Source organism: Molossus molossus, unplaced genomic scaffold, assembly GCF_014108415.1.
Source record: "Molossus molossus isolate mMolMol1 unplaced genomic scaffold, mMolMol1.p scaffold_m16_p_22, whole genome shotgun sequence".
Classification (NCBI taxonomy): domain Eukaryota; kingdom Metazoa; phylum Chordata; class Mammalia; order Chiroptera; family Molossidae; genus Molossus; species Molossus molossus.
Genome location: NW_023425358.1, coordinates 3655165 through 3670977, shown reverse-complemented (window position 1 = coordinate 3670977; position 15813 = coordinate 3655165).

Here is a 15813-nt window from a genome sequence, read left to right as displayed (position 1 = left end):
GGGACCTGATGCGTCTGTGTAGCGGACAGAAGTTGGTGGCCGCACACGGGTGGGCCACATACAGAAGGTGCCGAGAGTCACACTCAGGGTGTACTTTGGAGAGAGAGATGATAACCTGAGCTTTAGAACTAATATAAATTTATTTTTAATATTTATATTCAATATTTAAACAATGAGCCCAAGCTCCCTGGGGCAGAATTTTAAAGGCCTTGGCCTTCTCCTGGTTGGTAATTCCATGCCCCTCCCTTTAGGGTTGTGACTTGCACAGTGTCTTTGGTACAGCGAGTGTCCCCTTAATGGCCATCCCAGGAACATCTGGCTTGGCTCGCATGTTGGTGAACTGCAGCTGACAGGACACCGTGCGCCGGCTGTACAGCCAATCTCTAACCAGCCGGCAAGGTGGCAGGGGCTTAGGACGGCAGGCAAGTCAGTGACTGCCCACCACATGATGGCTGTTGAGAGGGACTTCAACCCCAGGTGAGCTTTTATGAGACTCTGGCCTGTTTCACCATGTTTACAGTCTAACTGGGTTTCTTGATCTTTCCATGCTGTCTGAGGCACAGGCTTGGCTGGCCTGCTGCTTCCTAGACTTTTTCCTGTACCACCTACAATACCAGCACGGATGTGTGGGCCTTCGTCATTAACTGGCACGGGAAACACGCTCTCCCGAGCCCACCGCGTGGAGCCAGTGGCTGCGAGGAGAAGAGCTTCCAGAGGATTCTGAGGTGTTCCTTCCCTCTTCATATGCCTACCAGAGAGAGTCCAACAAGGGAAACTTTCATGAAATCCACAGATTATAGAAATGGACAGCTTTACGCCAAGAGACTAACTTCTAATGTCATTGGGGCTCCAATTACTGAGTCCACCCCAGGAAACTATTTCTCTTGCTGAGGATCTGGCATATTTATACCCCACCACGGGGCAGTTTACGCTGGAGACAAAAAGTCATGCAGGATAATAATCCCAGCAGACAAATGAGAAGAGACAGCAATAATAACTCTCCTTGCGAAAAGAGAATAAAAGAAATAAAAACTTGGGGCATCTTAGGGGCACCAGCTGCTTAATAATAAAGGCAATGATAACGTAATTCCTTGCGAGGCTGCAGAAACGTCTTTTAGTTACAAGTGTCGAAGTCTATGTGTCTGGCCCTTGCTTTATTGCTGTCATTAGTATGCTGTTGGTGTCCGCTCCTGGCACAGACATTGTTTCTCCCACACCAGAAACACAAGGCTTTCTCGCTCTGAATTCCCAAAGTCTCCGAATCCTGAGGCCCATCGCCTCTCACTTTCCCCCTAACCCAGATCATCTGGTCCTTTTGTTACAGAGAGAAAGGGAACCTGCTTTCCAGGAAGGCTCAGATAACTGCATCTGTTGTCATTGACCCACTAAGACCCGTCCTGTCTGAGGGCTGGGGCAGAGTACACAATTATAAAAATGATGATAATAAAAGTACTGTTGTCTTCTTTATTAAATTCTATTTATTGATCAATAGTAAAAATATCAACTGTTTTCTTTTTAATTCAATTCCATTTGTTGAGCGCAGCCTTGAGACTTACAAGAAGAGAGGCATCTCCCTAAGGAACTTGCAATTCAGTAAGAAGGTTGCGATAAGCACAGGATGACACTACAAGCAAGAACTAAGTTGAATCAAAACGAGGGGTCCTACAAACTACAACAGACCTGGGCGCGGGGACACGCCTCTTCATTTGGTGAGAACAGAAAGTTCGGGCATGTTCATGAAGAGGAGGGAGGGCACTTGAGGTGAATCTTGAAACAGGCCGGGACCAGACTAGAGAAACTTTCTTAGCTATAGAGCCCGGGCTATTAGGGACACCAGGAAAGTCTTGGTTCCAAGGCCTAAGGATGAAGAGCACTTAGGTGTGATCCAGAAAAGTATTGATATCATGAAAGTTTTCTCTTTTCTGGGCAGGGAAATGGAAAATCCTAGGTGAAGGTTGAAAAAATGTCAGCTTTACTATGATTCTAAGAGACCTGTTCATTTTTGGAGAAGAACACGAGGTTATAGGAATTAGAATCCCGCCCACTAGGAGAGTTGGAAAGAGCCAAGCATGGTGAGAGTCCCTATCAAGAGAGCAAGATTGGGCCGATGTTTTAATTCTGAGAGGTTATGCGGCATGATGCAGAGTGGCAGGTAGAATCAGGAAAGGGAGTGACGTCTGAAGCAAGAGTCCCGTTCTGGGGCCTGAACCCAAGTGAGGTGTCCAGAGGTCTATTTTGCAGAGGTGCTCATGTTCTGATCACGTCAGATACTCACTTCTCAATGCCAAGCCTCCGCAGATGGTAAGGCTGAGCTGCTGACATTCTTCTCCACCCGAGCAGGCACCGGGACTTGCATATCTGCAAGCAGCCCTCTGTGTTAGTCGTGTCAGAGACGAGAACAGGGGACGGGACAGAGCAAACGTCATCCTCTTCTGGCAATGTCTGACTGTGGGTTCCAGAACAGCAAAACGTGGTGGGGTACATTCTTTGAGACATGACCAGTCTCACAGGAGGAAAGAGATAAGAGGTAAGAAGAAAAGAAAAAGGGAATGAGGGATAAAGGTCAAGCCTCAGCTACCAAAGAGTGGATGCTGGTTGCAAAAGTGCTTCCAGGACACTTGAGCTTTGGGCCAGGCTTGAGGTGAGGAAGGGAAGTCTGCAACTCCACCAGGCGGCGAAACCCTCAAGGGAGAGCCAGGAGGGTGGGGGGACAAGGTTCCTGATATAGGGCCCAGAGTGGCTGCACTCCCTCGTCACTGTCAAAAGCAAAATCAAATCTCCTCTGCAAAAAAGCTTCTATAACCCCAATTTAAGGCTCAGATGTTCCACTTGTTATGACAAAAAATGAGCTTGCAAAGATCACTAAACCTAGAATGCAAGACACTATTACTGAAAGTTAGCAGAAATAACATACAATGAATTTAAAATCCTATGGATCACAGGTGTGTAATATATAGAATGAGGTGTGTCAGATATAGAATATAGAGCAGCTATGTGACCACAAGGATTATCTAATCCACAAGAGACTGGAGACAAAAAGATAGATTTGTTTTAAAAAAGTGAAATAGCAAAAATTAAAATAGCAATTATTGATATGAAATATCAATGAGTTAATTAGCAGATTAGACACAGCTAAAGACAGAATTAGTGATTTGGCAGAGACATTTGAAAAAATGACCTAGAATGAAATGCTAAGAAAGGGATGGGAAAATATGAAACAGACCATTAAGAGATTTGGGGAGTATAATATACTCTACTCAGATTACCAGAAAGACTGAATAGAGGAAATAGGAAAGAAGCACTATTTGAAGTGATGATATTGGCTATACATTTCCTGAACTTTTGAAAAACAAGAATTTACAGATCCAGGAAAAACAGAATATCATGTAAGTCCATATCTAAAAATCCATGCAGAACATCAAAGACAAAGAGACGATATTAAATCACCCAGAGAGTGAATGGATGTGGGGAGTTTAGAGGAAATCAGAGTGGAGGCAGGTATGAACGGGCTAAGACATGAGGTTCAAAGAGAACAAAAACACCACGGTTGCCAAAGTGCTTCAGTCTGTTGGCAAGTTCAGTCTGGTCTTGGAATTTGCCAGAAATGGTAACTGTGAATGCTGGCCACCGAGCTACCACCTGGTCTGGCTCTGTAATGCCCAGAGCATTGTAGTAGGCAAAGGGACTCATTTTCTTATCTCTTAGGTATAGAAATCAAATATTCTTGACTGCCACGTAACCTAACAGTAATCACTGGAAAGAAAAATTTGCAGACTGTCGATGCAATGCTTTGCATCTTCTCCCAACCAGTTGGCAGACAATTTCTCCACATCTTCCTTAGCAACAGAGAGGACTATGACAAGTGCAGGCTGCCATCCATCACTACGGAGATCCTCAAGTGAATGGTGGCTCACCTTGATGTCAGGATACTGATCATGTAAAGAGAGCTGATCCCCAGACAGGTGAGCAATGGTTTGTCTAACATGTCCTTGACACATTTGACCTTTGGGACAAAGTTCTCAAAGCAGTGGAATCCAAACAGCTGGCTCAGCAGAAAGCAGAGAAGGTCAGATTTGTGATAGAAAAGACTGAGCAACAGAACAAGGCAGGTGTCATAGCTACCAAGTGCAATGCCAAAAGCAGCTGAATTGGGTCTGAGCTGCACAGGCTGGAAGCTCAGAGGACATTGTGTACCAGCTTTGTTGCTCTTGAAACATTGGCTGCCTGCCTGCCTCAGTGAGGTCTGTTCTAACTGCAACTCCTCCGGGTATCCAGGCCACAACTCCATCCTTCATTTAACAGCCTTCTGTCTGCCCTCACCCTACCCAGTCATTATAAAATGTTATGATTTACTTAAAATAAAGGGAAAAATATTATTTTAAGATCTCAGAGGGAATAAAAAACAGCCAAAAGAAAAAGAACAGGCTACTTAAAGGAATAAAAATTGGAATGACAGCCCTGGCCAGTTTTGCTCAGCGGTTAGAGTGTCGGCCTGTGGTCTAGAGAGACCTGGGTTCGGTTCTCACTAAGGGCATGTACCTCAGTTGCAATTTGTCCCTGGCCCTGGTTGGTCGTGCAGGTGACAGCCACTCGATGTGTCCCTTTCACGTCGATGTTTCTCTCTCTCTCTCTCTCTTCCTCCCACTCTATCTGAACAAAAAATAGAAAAAATGTCCTCAGGTGAGGATAAAAAAAAAAAATTGGAATGACAGAGCAACTTCCCAAGAGCAATATTGAAAGCCAAAACAAAAACAAAAACAAAAAAAGTAACGTAATACCTTCAAAATGTTGTTAGAAAAAAAAATCTTTTAACCTAAAGTTGTGTACCCAGCTAAACTGCCTTTTAGAAAGAAAGATAAAATAAAGGCATGTGTAGATTAAAAAAAATAAATGAGAAGGTTTTTTTTTTTTTTTTTTAACCAAGAAAATTGCTGTAATAAAACTTAAAAAGGATATATTTCTGGGGGGAAAAGGAAAATGATTCCAGAAGGACAATATGAAATACAAAAAGAAATTGTAATAGAGCAGGAAAAATATGCCAGCCTGTTATAAAAATAGAGAAGCAGTGAGGACAAAGCAGGTTTGCACGGGTAGTAACAAGAAGAACAGTACTACATACAGAGTGAGACCAGATCATGCAGAGATAAGAAAATCCAGGTCCTGTTGAAGACATGACAGATCTTTGGGAGAGCGGCCAGGTTGCAGGAGACACCCTCTTTCTTCGCTCATTATTATTAGTGTTGGTCTCACATAGAAGCCTTCAGGATGTCTCTCTGCTACTCCCACCCTCCTCCTCGTCCCTCCTCTCTTTCCAGGAGGTGGTCTCGTTGGTCAAATTACAGATAAACCTTGTTCTCTAGGGTTTTGTTTTTCTGCTAGAAAGTTAACGCATGAGGACATAGCTGCTGTCTTCGTCTCTCTTGAGGCTGAGTGACAGTCAGGGACAGCTCATTCACACAGGCAGACCAGGCAAGTTACTCTTTGTTTTTCTGTCTGTTGCTTTCATGGACCCAGTAGTAAGTTTCTTCAAATACTTTTCACCACATGATGATCAGGTAAACCTACTGCTCCGGAAACAGCCCCAATCAATTCAATCCCAGCTATTCCAGACAAATGCAGTCTTTTGCCAGTGATTGCTCTCCAGTTCCACCTGCTGGAATGTGTAGGTTTATATTGCCCACCCTAGTGATAAGATCTGTGGGCTAAGCAAGATCAGAGGGAAGCTGGTAGGACCTGGTGAACAGAGCAAACCCCCAAATCTGTTTGGACTGGAATTCATGCTATTTAGGCTTAAATAGCATAGGGGGAGAAATGAACTCTCCCATTTTAACCGGCGAAGGACACTGGAATTCCATTCACCACGGGAAGGCTGACTGAGAGCTAAGATTTGGCTGTTCAGGATTGCTTTTGCTAAGCGCCATATCATAGCACCACTTACACCAAGAATTCAAACAGTTTGCTTAGACCATTATAATTTAGAGGAAGTTCTTAAAAACAGCTTTCTTGGGGTATAATTGATATATAATAAATCATATATATTTAAAATATATCATCTAATAAATTTTGATATGTGTCTATATACACATAAAAACTTAAGCCACGCCCTGTCCGGTTTGGCTCAGCGGTTAGAGCGTCAGCCTACGGTCCAGAGAGACCCGGGTTCGGTTCCCGCTAAGGGCATGTACCTCGGTTGCAGTTTGTCCCCGGCCTTGCGGGTGGCAGCCTCTCGATGTGTCCCTTTCAAGTCGATGTTTCTCTCTCTCTTCCTCTCTCTCCCTCCCACTCTGTCTGAACAAATAATGGAAAAATGTTCTCGGGTGAGGATTAAAACAAACAAACAAACAAACAAAAAAACTTAAGCTACAATAAAGAAAGGGAACATACCTATCATCTGCCCCTTGAAATCCTTTCCACCCCCTCTATGCCCATTCTCAGGCAACCATTGATCTGCCTTTGTCATGATAGATTGTTTTCATTCTCTAGAATTTTATATAAAAGGAATCATACTATTTATTCTTCTTTCATCTGATTTCTTTCATTTTGCATAATTATTTTGAGATTCATTCATGTTTCTGTGCATAGCAGTAATTCAATATTTCTAAGTAATATTCCATTGTAAAAACATACCACACTTTATCTGTTCACTCTCTGATGGATATTTGGGGTTGTTTCCAGTTTGACGCTATTACAAATAAAGCTACCATAAGTATTTATGTAAAAGTCTTCTAATAGATAAAGAAATTTACCCATTTCCCTTGAGTAAATACCTAAGAATAAAAGGCCCATATCATATGGTAAGTATATATTTAAGTATTTTAGAATCTGCTAAATTATTTCTTTCCTTTTAAAAACCCTTTGTTGAGTCAGTCATAAGCCCTTTTTTATTTATTTATTTATTTTTTCTTTATTGATTTTAGAGAGGAAGTAAGAGGGAGATAGAGATGGAAGCATCAATGAGAGAGAATACTGATTGGCTGCCTCCTGCATGCCTCCCACTGGGGACGGGGCCCACAACCTGGGCATGTGTCCTAACAGGGAATCAAACCGCCTACCACTTGGTGCATGGGTCAATGCTCAACCACTGAGCCACACCGGCCAGATCTGCTAAACTATTCTAAAGTGGTGAGATTCAGTCCCCTCACCTCTCCATCAGCACTGGATATGGCAAAGGCTTTCTAAATTTCAGCCTTTCTTAAAGGTGTGTGATATTTAACTATAGTTTTGATTTGGTTTTCCTAATGACTAATGATTTGGGGCATTATTTTCATGTGTTAATTTGTCAAATGTATATCTTCTTTGATGAAGTGTCTGTTCAAATCTTTAGCTAATTTTTTTTCAATTTTTATTAAAGATGTTTCTCCTTTTTCCTCCATTGACACCCTCCTCCCAATCTTGCCCACCCCCAACCCCCGCCACCGCCAAGCATGTTGTTTATGTCCATTGGTTACACATACACATGCACTTAACTTCTGTGGCTCACATCTTCCCCCCACCCCGAGGTCTGTCAGTCTGTACCCCAATTTCATGCCTCTGAGTCTATTTTGTTCATCAGCTTGTATTGTTCATTATATTCCACAAATAAGTGAGAACATGTGGTATTTGTCTTTCTCCAATAGCCTTATTTCACTTAGCACTATATTCTCTAGGACCCTCCATGTCACCTCAAAGGATAAAAGATCTTTCTTTCTTACAACTGCATAGTGTTCCATTGTGTATATGTACCACAACTTTTTTATCCACTCATCTACTGATGGACATTGGGCTGTTTCCAGATGTTAGCAATTGTAAATAGTGCTGCTATGAACATACGGGTGCATATATTCTTTCTGATTGGTGTTGCAGGTTTCTTAGGGTATATTCCTAGAAGTGGGATCACTGGGTCAAATGGCAGTTCTATTTTCAATTTTTGAGGAAACATCATATTGTTTCCCATAGTGGCTGCACCAGTCTGCATTCCCACCAGCAGTGTACTAGAGTCCCCTTTTCTCCACACTTTCCTCAGCACTTGTTTGAGGATTTGTTGATGGCGGTCATTCTGACAGGTGTGAGGTGATACCTCATTGTTGTTTTAATTTGCATCTCTCTGATGATTCGTGATGTTGAGCACTTTTAAATATGTCTCTTGGCTATTTGCAACTCCTGTTTGGAGAGGTGTTTGTTTAGGTCCTCAGCCCATGTTTTAATTGGGTTCTTTGTCTTCCTTATGTTGAGTTATATGAGTACTCTATATATTTTGAAAATTAATCCCTTATCTGATGTACTGTTGGCAATTATGCTTTCCCATATAATGGGTTCCCTTGCCATTCTGATGCTTGCTTCTTTTGCTGTGCAGAAGCTGTTTATTTTAATGTAGTCCCATGTTTTCATTTTTCTCCTATTTTCTTTTGCCTTAGGCATTGTATCAGTAAAAATTCTGCTGCATATGATGTCAGAAATTTTGTTGCCTACATTTTCTTCTAGCATTTTAATGGATTCACGAGTCACATTTAAGTCTTTTAACCATTTTCAGTTTATTCTTGTGTATGGTGTAAGTTGGTGGTCTAGCTTTATTTATTGATTGATTGATTGATTGATTGATTGATTTATTGATTTATTTTGCATGTAGCTGTCCCATTTTCCTAACACCATGTATTAAAGAGGCTGTCTTTACTCCATTGTATGCTCTTGCCACCTTTGTCAAATATTAATGGAATATAATGTCTTGGGTCAATTTCTGGGTTCCCTGTTCAGTTCCATTGATCTATATGCCTATTCTTGTGCCAGTACCAGGCTATTTTGATTACAAATGGCTTTGTAGTATAACCTGATATCTGGTATTGTGATCCCTCCTAATTTGTTCTTTTTTTTTCAAGATTGCTGTGGCTATTCAGGGTCTTTCTGGTTCCATATAAACTTTCGGAGTATTTGGTCTAGTTCTCTGAAATATGTCCTTGGTATTTTAATGGGGATTGCATTGAATCTACAGATTGCTTTGGGTAGTATGGACATTTTAATTATGTTAATTCTTCCAATCCATGAACAAGGTATATGCTTCTACTTTTTTATATCTTCCACTATTTCTTTTTTCAATGTCCTGTAGTTTTCTGAGAATAGGTTCTTTACTTCTTTAATTAAGTTTATTCCTAGGTATCTTAGGATTTTTTACTCAGTGGTAAATGGGATTGTAATTTTAGTTTTTCTTTCTGTGAGTTCATTAGTGGTGTATAAGAATTCCATCGATTTCTTTATGTAAAGTTTGTATCCTGCTACTTTGCCAAATTTATTTATTAGCTCTAGTAGATTATTGATGGAGTCTTTAGGGTTTTCTATGTACAATATCATGTCATCTGCAAATAATGGCAATTTCACTTCCTCCTTTCCAATTTGGATCATTTTCATTTTCTTTATGTCTAATTGCTGTAACAAAGACTTCCAGTACCATGTTAAATAAGAGTGGTGAAAGTGGGCATCCTTGTCTTGTTCCCGTTCTTAAGGGAAATACTTTTTGTTTTTGCCCATTGAGCATAATGTTGGCTGTAGATTTTTCATATGTGACCTTTATTATGTTGAAATATGATCCCTTTATTGCCTCATTATTAAGCATTTTTATCAGAAATGGGTGCTGGATTTTGTCAAATGCTTTTCAGCATCTATTGAGATGATCACATGGTTTTTATCTTTCATTTTGCTTATGTGGTGTATCACATTTATTGATTTATGAATATTGTACCAGCCTTGCATCCCTGAGATGAATCCCACTTAGTCATGGTGAATAATTTTTTTGATGTATTTCTGGATCCAATTTGCTAATATTTTGTTAAGGAATTTGGCATTTATGTTCATCAGGAATGTTGACCTGTAGTTTTCTTTCTTTGTAGTATCTTTATGTGGTTTTGGAATTAGAATTATGCTGTCCTAATAAAATGAGTTTAGAAATCTTCTTTCTTCTTGGATATTTTGGAATAGTTTGAAGAGAATGGATGTTAGTTCTTCTTTGAATGTTTAGTAAAACTCCCCCGTGAAGTCCTCTGGACCTGGGCTTTTGTTTGCAGGGAGATTCTTGATTACATCTTCAATTTCCTTAGTTGGTATTGGTCTGCTCAAGTTTTATGTCTAAAGCGCCTGTAATCAAAACAACCTGGTACTGGGACAAGAACAGGCATATAGACCAGTGGAACAGAATAGAAAACACAGAAATGAACCCAAGGCAATATGCTTAATTAGTATTTGACAAAGGAGGCAAGAGCATACAGTGGAGTAAAGACAGCCTCTTTAATAAATGGTGTTGGGAAAATTGGACAGCTGCATGCAAAAAAAAATGAACCTAGACTATCAACTTACACCATACACAAGAACAAACTCAAAATGGATAAAAGACTTAAATGTGACTCATGAATCCATAAAAATCCTAGAAGAAAATGTAGGCAACAAAATTTCAGACATCATACGTAGCATAATTTTCACTGATATATCACCTAAGGCAACGGAAACAATGGAAAAAATAAACACCTGGGACTACATCAAACTAAAAAGCACAGCAAAAGAAACAACCATCAAAATGAAAAGGCAACCCACTGTATGGGAGAACATCATTGCCAATGATACATCAGATAAGGGGTTAATTTTCAAAATATATAGAGTACTCATACAACTCAAAAAAGAAAGATAAAGAACCCAATTAAAAAATGGGCAGAGGAGCTGAATAGACACCTCTCCAAACAGGACATACAAATGGCCAAGAGACATATGAAGAAATGCTCAACATCACTAATCATCAGAGAGATGCAAATTAAAACAACAATGAGGTATCACCTCACACCTGTCAGAATGGCTGCCATCAACAAATCCTCAAACAAGTGCTGAGGAGGGTGTGGAGAAAAGGGGACTCTAGTACACTGCTAGACTGGGAATGCAGACTGGTGCAGCCACTATGGGAAACAATATGGTGTTACCTCAAAAAATTAAATATTGAACTTCCATTTGACCCAGTGATCCCACTTCTAGGAATATACCCTAAGAAGCCTGAAACACCATTCAGAAAGAATATATGTACCTCCATGATCATAGCAGCACCATTTACAATTGCTAAGATCTGGAAAGAGCCCAAGTGTCCATCAGCAGACAAATGGATAACAAAGCTTTGGTACATATACACAATGGAGTACTATGCAGCTGTAAGAAAAAAAGATCTCTTATCCTTTGAGACAACATGGAGGGACCTAGAAAGTATCATCCTAAGTGAAACAAGCCAAGCAGAAAAAGACAAATACCACATGATCTCACTTATTTATGGAATGTAATTAACATAACAGTCTGAGGAATAGGGAAGACCCAGAAACATGGAAGTAGGGTACAGACGGACAACCCTCAGAAGAGGGGGTGGGGGGGAGAGATAAACCACGGAACTTATATGCATGTATGCATAACCTATGAACATGGACAACAAATCCGGGGATGAGGCGGGGGGGGGGGGGATGGGGAGGAGGGTGTCAATGGGGTAAAAAAGGAGAAACATCTGTAACAAAAATAAAATTAAAAATAAAATTAAAAAAAGTTTTATGTCTTTTCCCAGTTCTATTTTGGAAGACTGTGTGTTTCTATAAATTTGTCCATTTTGCCTTGATTGTCCAATTTGTTGGTGTATAATTGTTCATAGAATTTTTTAAGGATGCTTTGTATTTCTGTGGTATCAGTTGTTACTTCCCTTTTGTTTCTGAATTTGTTTATCTGAGTACTCTCTTTTTGTTTCATGGTGAGTCTATCTAAGTGTCCATCAATCTTGTTTATCTTTTCAAAGAACCAGCTCTTTGTTTCGTTGATCTTTTGAACTGTTTTTTTTAGCTTGTATGTCATTTATTTCTACTCTGACCTTTACTATTTCTTTCCTTATACTTCCTCTACTTTTGCTTTTTGTTTACTTTCTAGTTATTTAAATTGTAGGGTTAGAAAGTCAATTAGAAATTTTCTTGTTTCTCTTTTTTTGGTATGTGCCCCTAGCAGGAACCAAACTCAGGACTCTCTGTACCACAAGTCAATGCTCCAACCACTGAGCTGAACCGGCCAGGGCTTTTCTTGTTTCTTGAGGTAGGCCTGTAGTGCTATGAACTTCTCTCTCAGAAATCCTTTGGGTCCATCCCATAGATTTTGTGTTGTTGTGTGTTTGTTTTCATTGTTTCCAAGAAGTTTTTAATTTCATCCTTGATCTTCTTGGTAACTCAGTCATTGTTTAATAACATGCTATTTAGCCTCCATGTGTTTGAATGTTTTTGTTGTAATTGATTTCTAGTTTCATGCCCTTGTGATCTGAGAAGATGCTTGATATAATTTCAATTTTCTTGAACTTGTAGAGACTTAGTTTGTGTCCTAGCATGTGTTGTATTTTTAAGAATGTCCATGTGCACGTGAGAAGAATGGAATTCTGCAGTTTGGGGGTATAATTTTCTGTAGTTATCTATTAAATCCATTTGCTCTAGTGTATCATTTTGAGTCTCTTTTTCCTTGTTAATGTTTGTCTGGAGTATCTATCCAGTGATATCAGTGGGGTGTTGAAGTCCCCTGCTATGATTGTCTTGCTGTTGATTTCTCCTATGAAGTCCTCCAGAAGTTTTTCAATGTCTGTTGGTGCTCCTATGTTAGGTGCATATATGTTTACGAAGGTTATATCCTCTTATTGGATAGCTCCTATAAATCCTTTCAATATGATTCAGTGGCCTTCTTTGTCTCTAGTTATGGCCTTCATTTTGAAGTCTATATTATTGGATATGAGTATTGCTACCCCAGCTTTTTTTTTTTTCTTTCCATTAGCTGGGAAAATTTTTTCCCATCCCTTCTCTTTCAACCTATGTGAGTCTTTTGTTGTGAGGTGGGTCTCTGATAAACAACATATATATGAGTCATGCTTTCTTATCCATTCAGCAACTCTGTCTTTTGATCAGAACATTTAATCCATTTATGTTTAATTGTTATTATTGATATGTACTTATTTAATGCCATTTTTGTTTATTCTGGTTATATTTCTCTTCCTATTTCTTCTACTAATTACAGAAGTCTTTTTATCATTTCTTATAGTGCTGGTTTGGTGCTAATATATTCTCTTAGCCTTTTTTTTTTTCTTTTTTCCTGGGAAGCTCTTTATTTCACCTTCTACTTTGAATGATAGCCTTGCTGGATAAAGTAGTCTTGGGTTCAGATCCTTGTTTTTCATTACCTTGATTACTTCATGCCATTCCATTTATGTTTAATTGTTATTATTGATATGTACTTATTTAATGCCATTTTTGTTTATTCTGGTTATGTTTCTCTTCCTATTTCTTCTACTAATTACAGAAGTCTTTTTATCATTTCTTATAGTGCTGGTTTGGTGCTAATATATTCTCTTAGCCTTTTTTTTTTCTTTTTTCCTGGGAAGCTCTTTATTTCACCTTCTACTTTGAATGATAGCCTTGCTGGATAAAGTAGTCTTGGGTTCAGATCCTTGTTTTTCATTACCTTGATTACTTCATGCCATTCCCTTCTGGCTTGTAGTGTTTCTGTTGAGAAGTCAGCTGATAGCCTTATGAGGGTTCCTTTGTAGGTAACCTGTTGCTTATCTCTTACTGCCGTTAGGATTCTCTCTTTGTCTTTAATTTTTGACATTTTAATTATGATGCGTCTTGATGTGGGCCCGTTTGGGTTCTTCTTACTTGGGTCTTTCTGTGCTTCTTGAACTTGTATGCCATTTTCCTTCATCAAGCTAAAAAAGTTTTCTGTCACTATTTCTTCAAATATATTCTTTAAACCTTGCTCATTTTTTCTTCTTCTGGCACATCTATGATGCAGATGTTGTTACATTTCATATTGTCCCACAGTTCTCTTAGGCTGTCTTCTTTTTTTAATCATTTTTTCTTTTTAGTTTTCTGATTGGTTGATTTTTTCTACCTTGTCTTTTAATTCACTGATTCGGCCCTCAGTTTCCTCTACTTCACTGGTTGTTTCATCCAATGTGTTCTTTATTTTTGCTATGTCATTCTTCATTTCCAATTGGTTGGTTTTCAATGCTTCTATATCTTTACTCATGCTATTGAGCTTCCTCATGATTATTATCTCCCTCTGATATCTTAATTCATTTCATCTATTTATTCTCCTGTCTTATTATCTTATTCTTTCATTTGATATTTGTTTTTTGTTTCACCATTTTGGCTGTGGGTTTTGGAGCCTGCCAAATTTTCCTTATGGGTGTTAGTGTTCCACTGATTGTGGCTCCCTCTACTGGGTTTGGATGAGAGTGGGAGGACCCACGTTAAACACCACTGTCAAGTCTTACTTTCCTGGGTAGATTTGCTAGCCAAGAAAAGGTTCAGTTATCCTCTAGCTCTTTGTCTGGAGGCTATTATTCTCAGTTACTTGGTGAGCCTTGATTTGGAGCCCTTAGCTGAATAAACAATCCCCTCAGCTGTAAAAGAATTTCCAGCAGGTGAGGTACTTCCTATCAGACTTCAGATGTTAATGAGCCTCAATTTGCGTTTCTCTTGCCTGGCCTGGTGGTATTGAATTCCTGTAGGAGAGGCTGTTGTTTCTCCCCGGGCCTCTGGGAAGGGGCTCTCTGAGTAAATTGGCTACTGTCCTGTGAGGGAATCATTCAGTACAAGATTCCCAGTGCCCTCCTGCCCAGCTCTCAGCTCTCTCCTGAGCCAGTAGCCCTGGACTATCCATACAGTTCCAGTCCAGTCTGCCCTCCATCTGCCAGAGCCCAAGGTGAGTGGATGTAGCTAATTTGGGGCTTTAAAAAACCCACTTTCTCAGCAGGGAAGCACACACCATAAATTCAGCCCATGTTGCTGTCTGTGGTCTCCCAATCCACCCCCACGCACTTCCACAGTTCCTACCAGGTTCGATTTGGCTTCTTCTTTCGGTCTCTGGTTGTACTGGCTTTCTTCCAGCTGCTCTTCAGTTTGTTTGTTTTTTTTCCTGATGATTTGTCTTTATTTTAATTTTAATTCCAGTTTGGTCCTGGGAGATGGTCTGTATAGCTTTCATTCACTCTGCCTCCATCTCTGTTCTTCTGTAGCTCATTTTTAAATTGGGTTGTTTGCTTTTTTTATTATTGAGTTATAAGATATTACTATCAACTGAATTGTATCTCCCACCCCCAAATTCATATGTTGAAGCACTAACCCCCATTTGACTGTATACAGAGATAGGGGCCTTGGGAGTTAAATTTAAATAAAATTATAAAGGTGGGAGACTAATCCTACAGGATTTGAGGCCTTATCAGAAGAGGATGCTCTTGATCTCAGGAAAAGCTATGTGAGAACACAGCTAAAAGTTGATGTCTGCAAGACAGAAATAGAGACCTCACCAGAACCCAAATATGCTGGACACTCTGATCTTGGATTTCCAGACTCCAAAACTGTAAGAAAATACATTTCTGATGTTTAAGCCACCCAGGTATAACGTTTTGAAATGGCAGTCCAACCAGACTAAGACAGATATACATATATCTGATATATGTACCTGAATACAAACCCTTTATGAGATATATGCTTCCAGTCTAAAGCTTTACTTTCAATTTTATTTTTTTCCCTTTATCTTATCTTCAATACTATTTTGTATTAGTTTCAGCAAAGTGGCCAGAAAATAATATACTCCACAAAGTGATCCTCCTGACACCTCCTGAATATATTCAGTAATATTGGTACCACACACAGGCATTGCAATATTATTAACTATATTCCCCATGCTGTACTTTACCCCCCTCCTTGACAATTTTGTAGCTACCAATTTATACTTGTTAATCCCTTCACGTCTTTCACCTAGTCCCCCACCCATCTGGCAACCACCAATCTACTCTCTCTG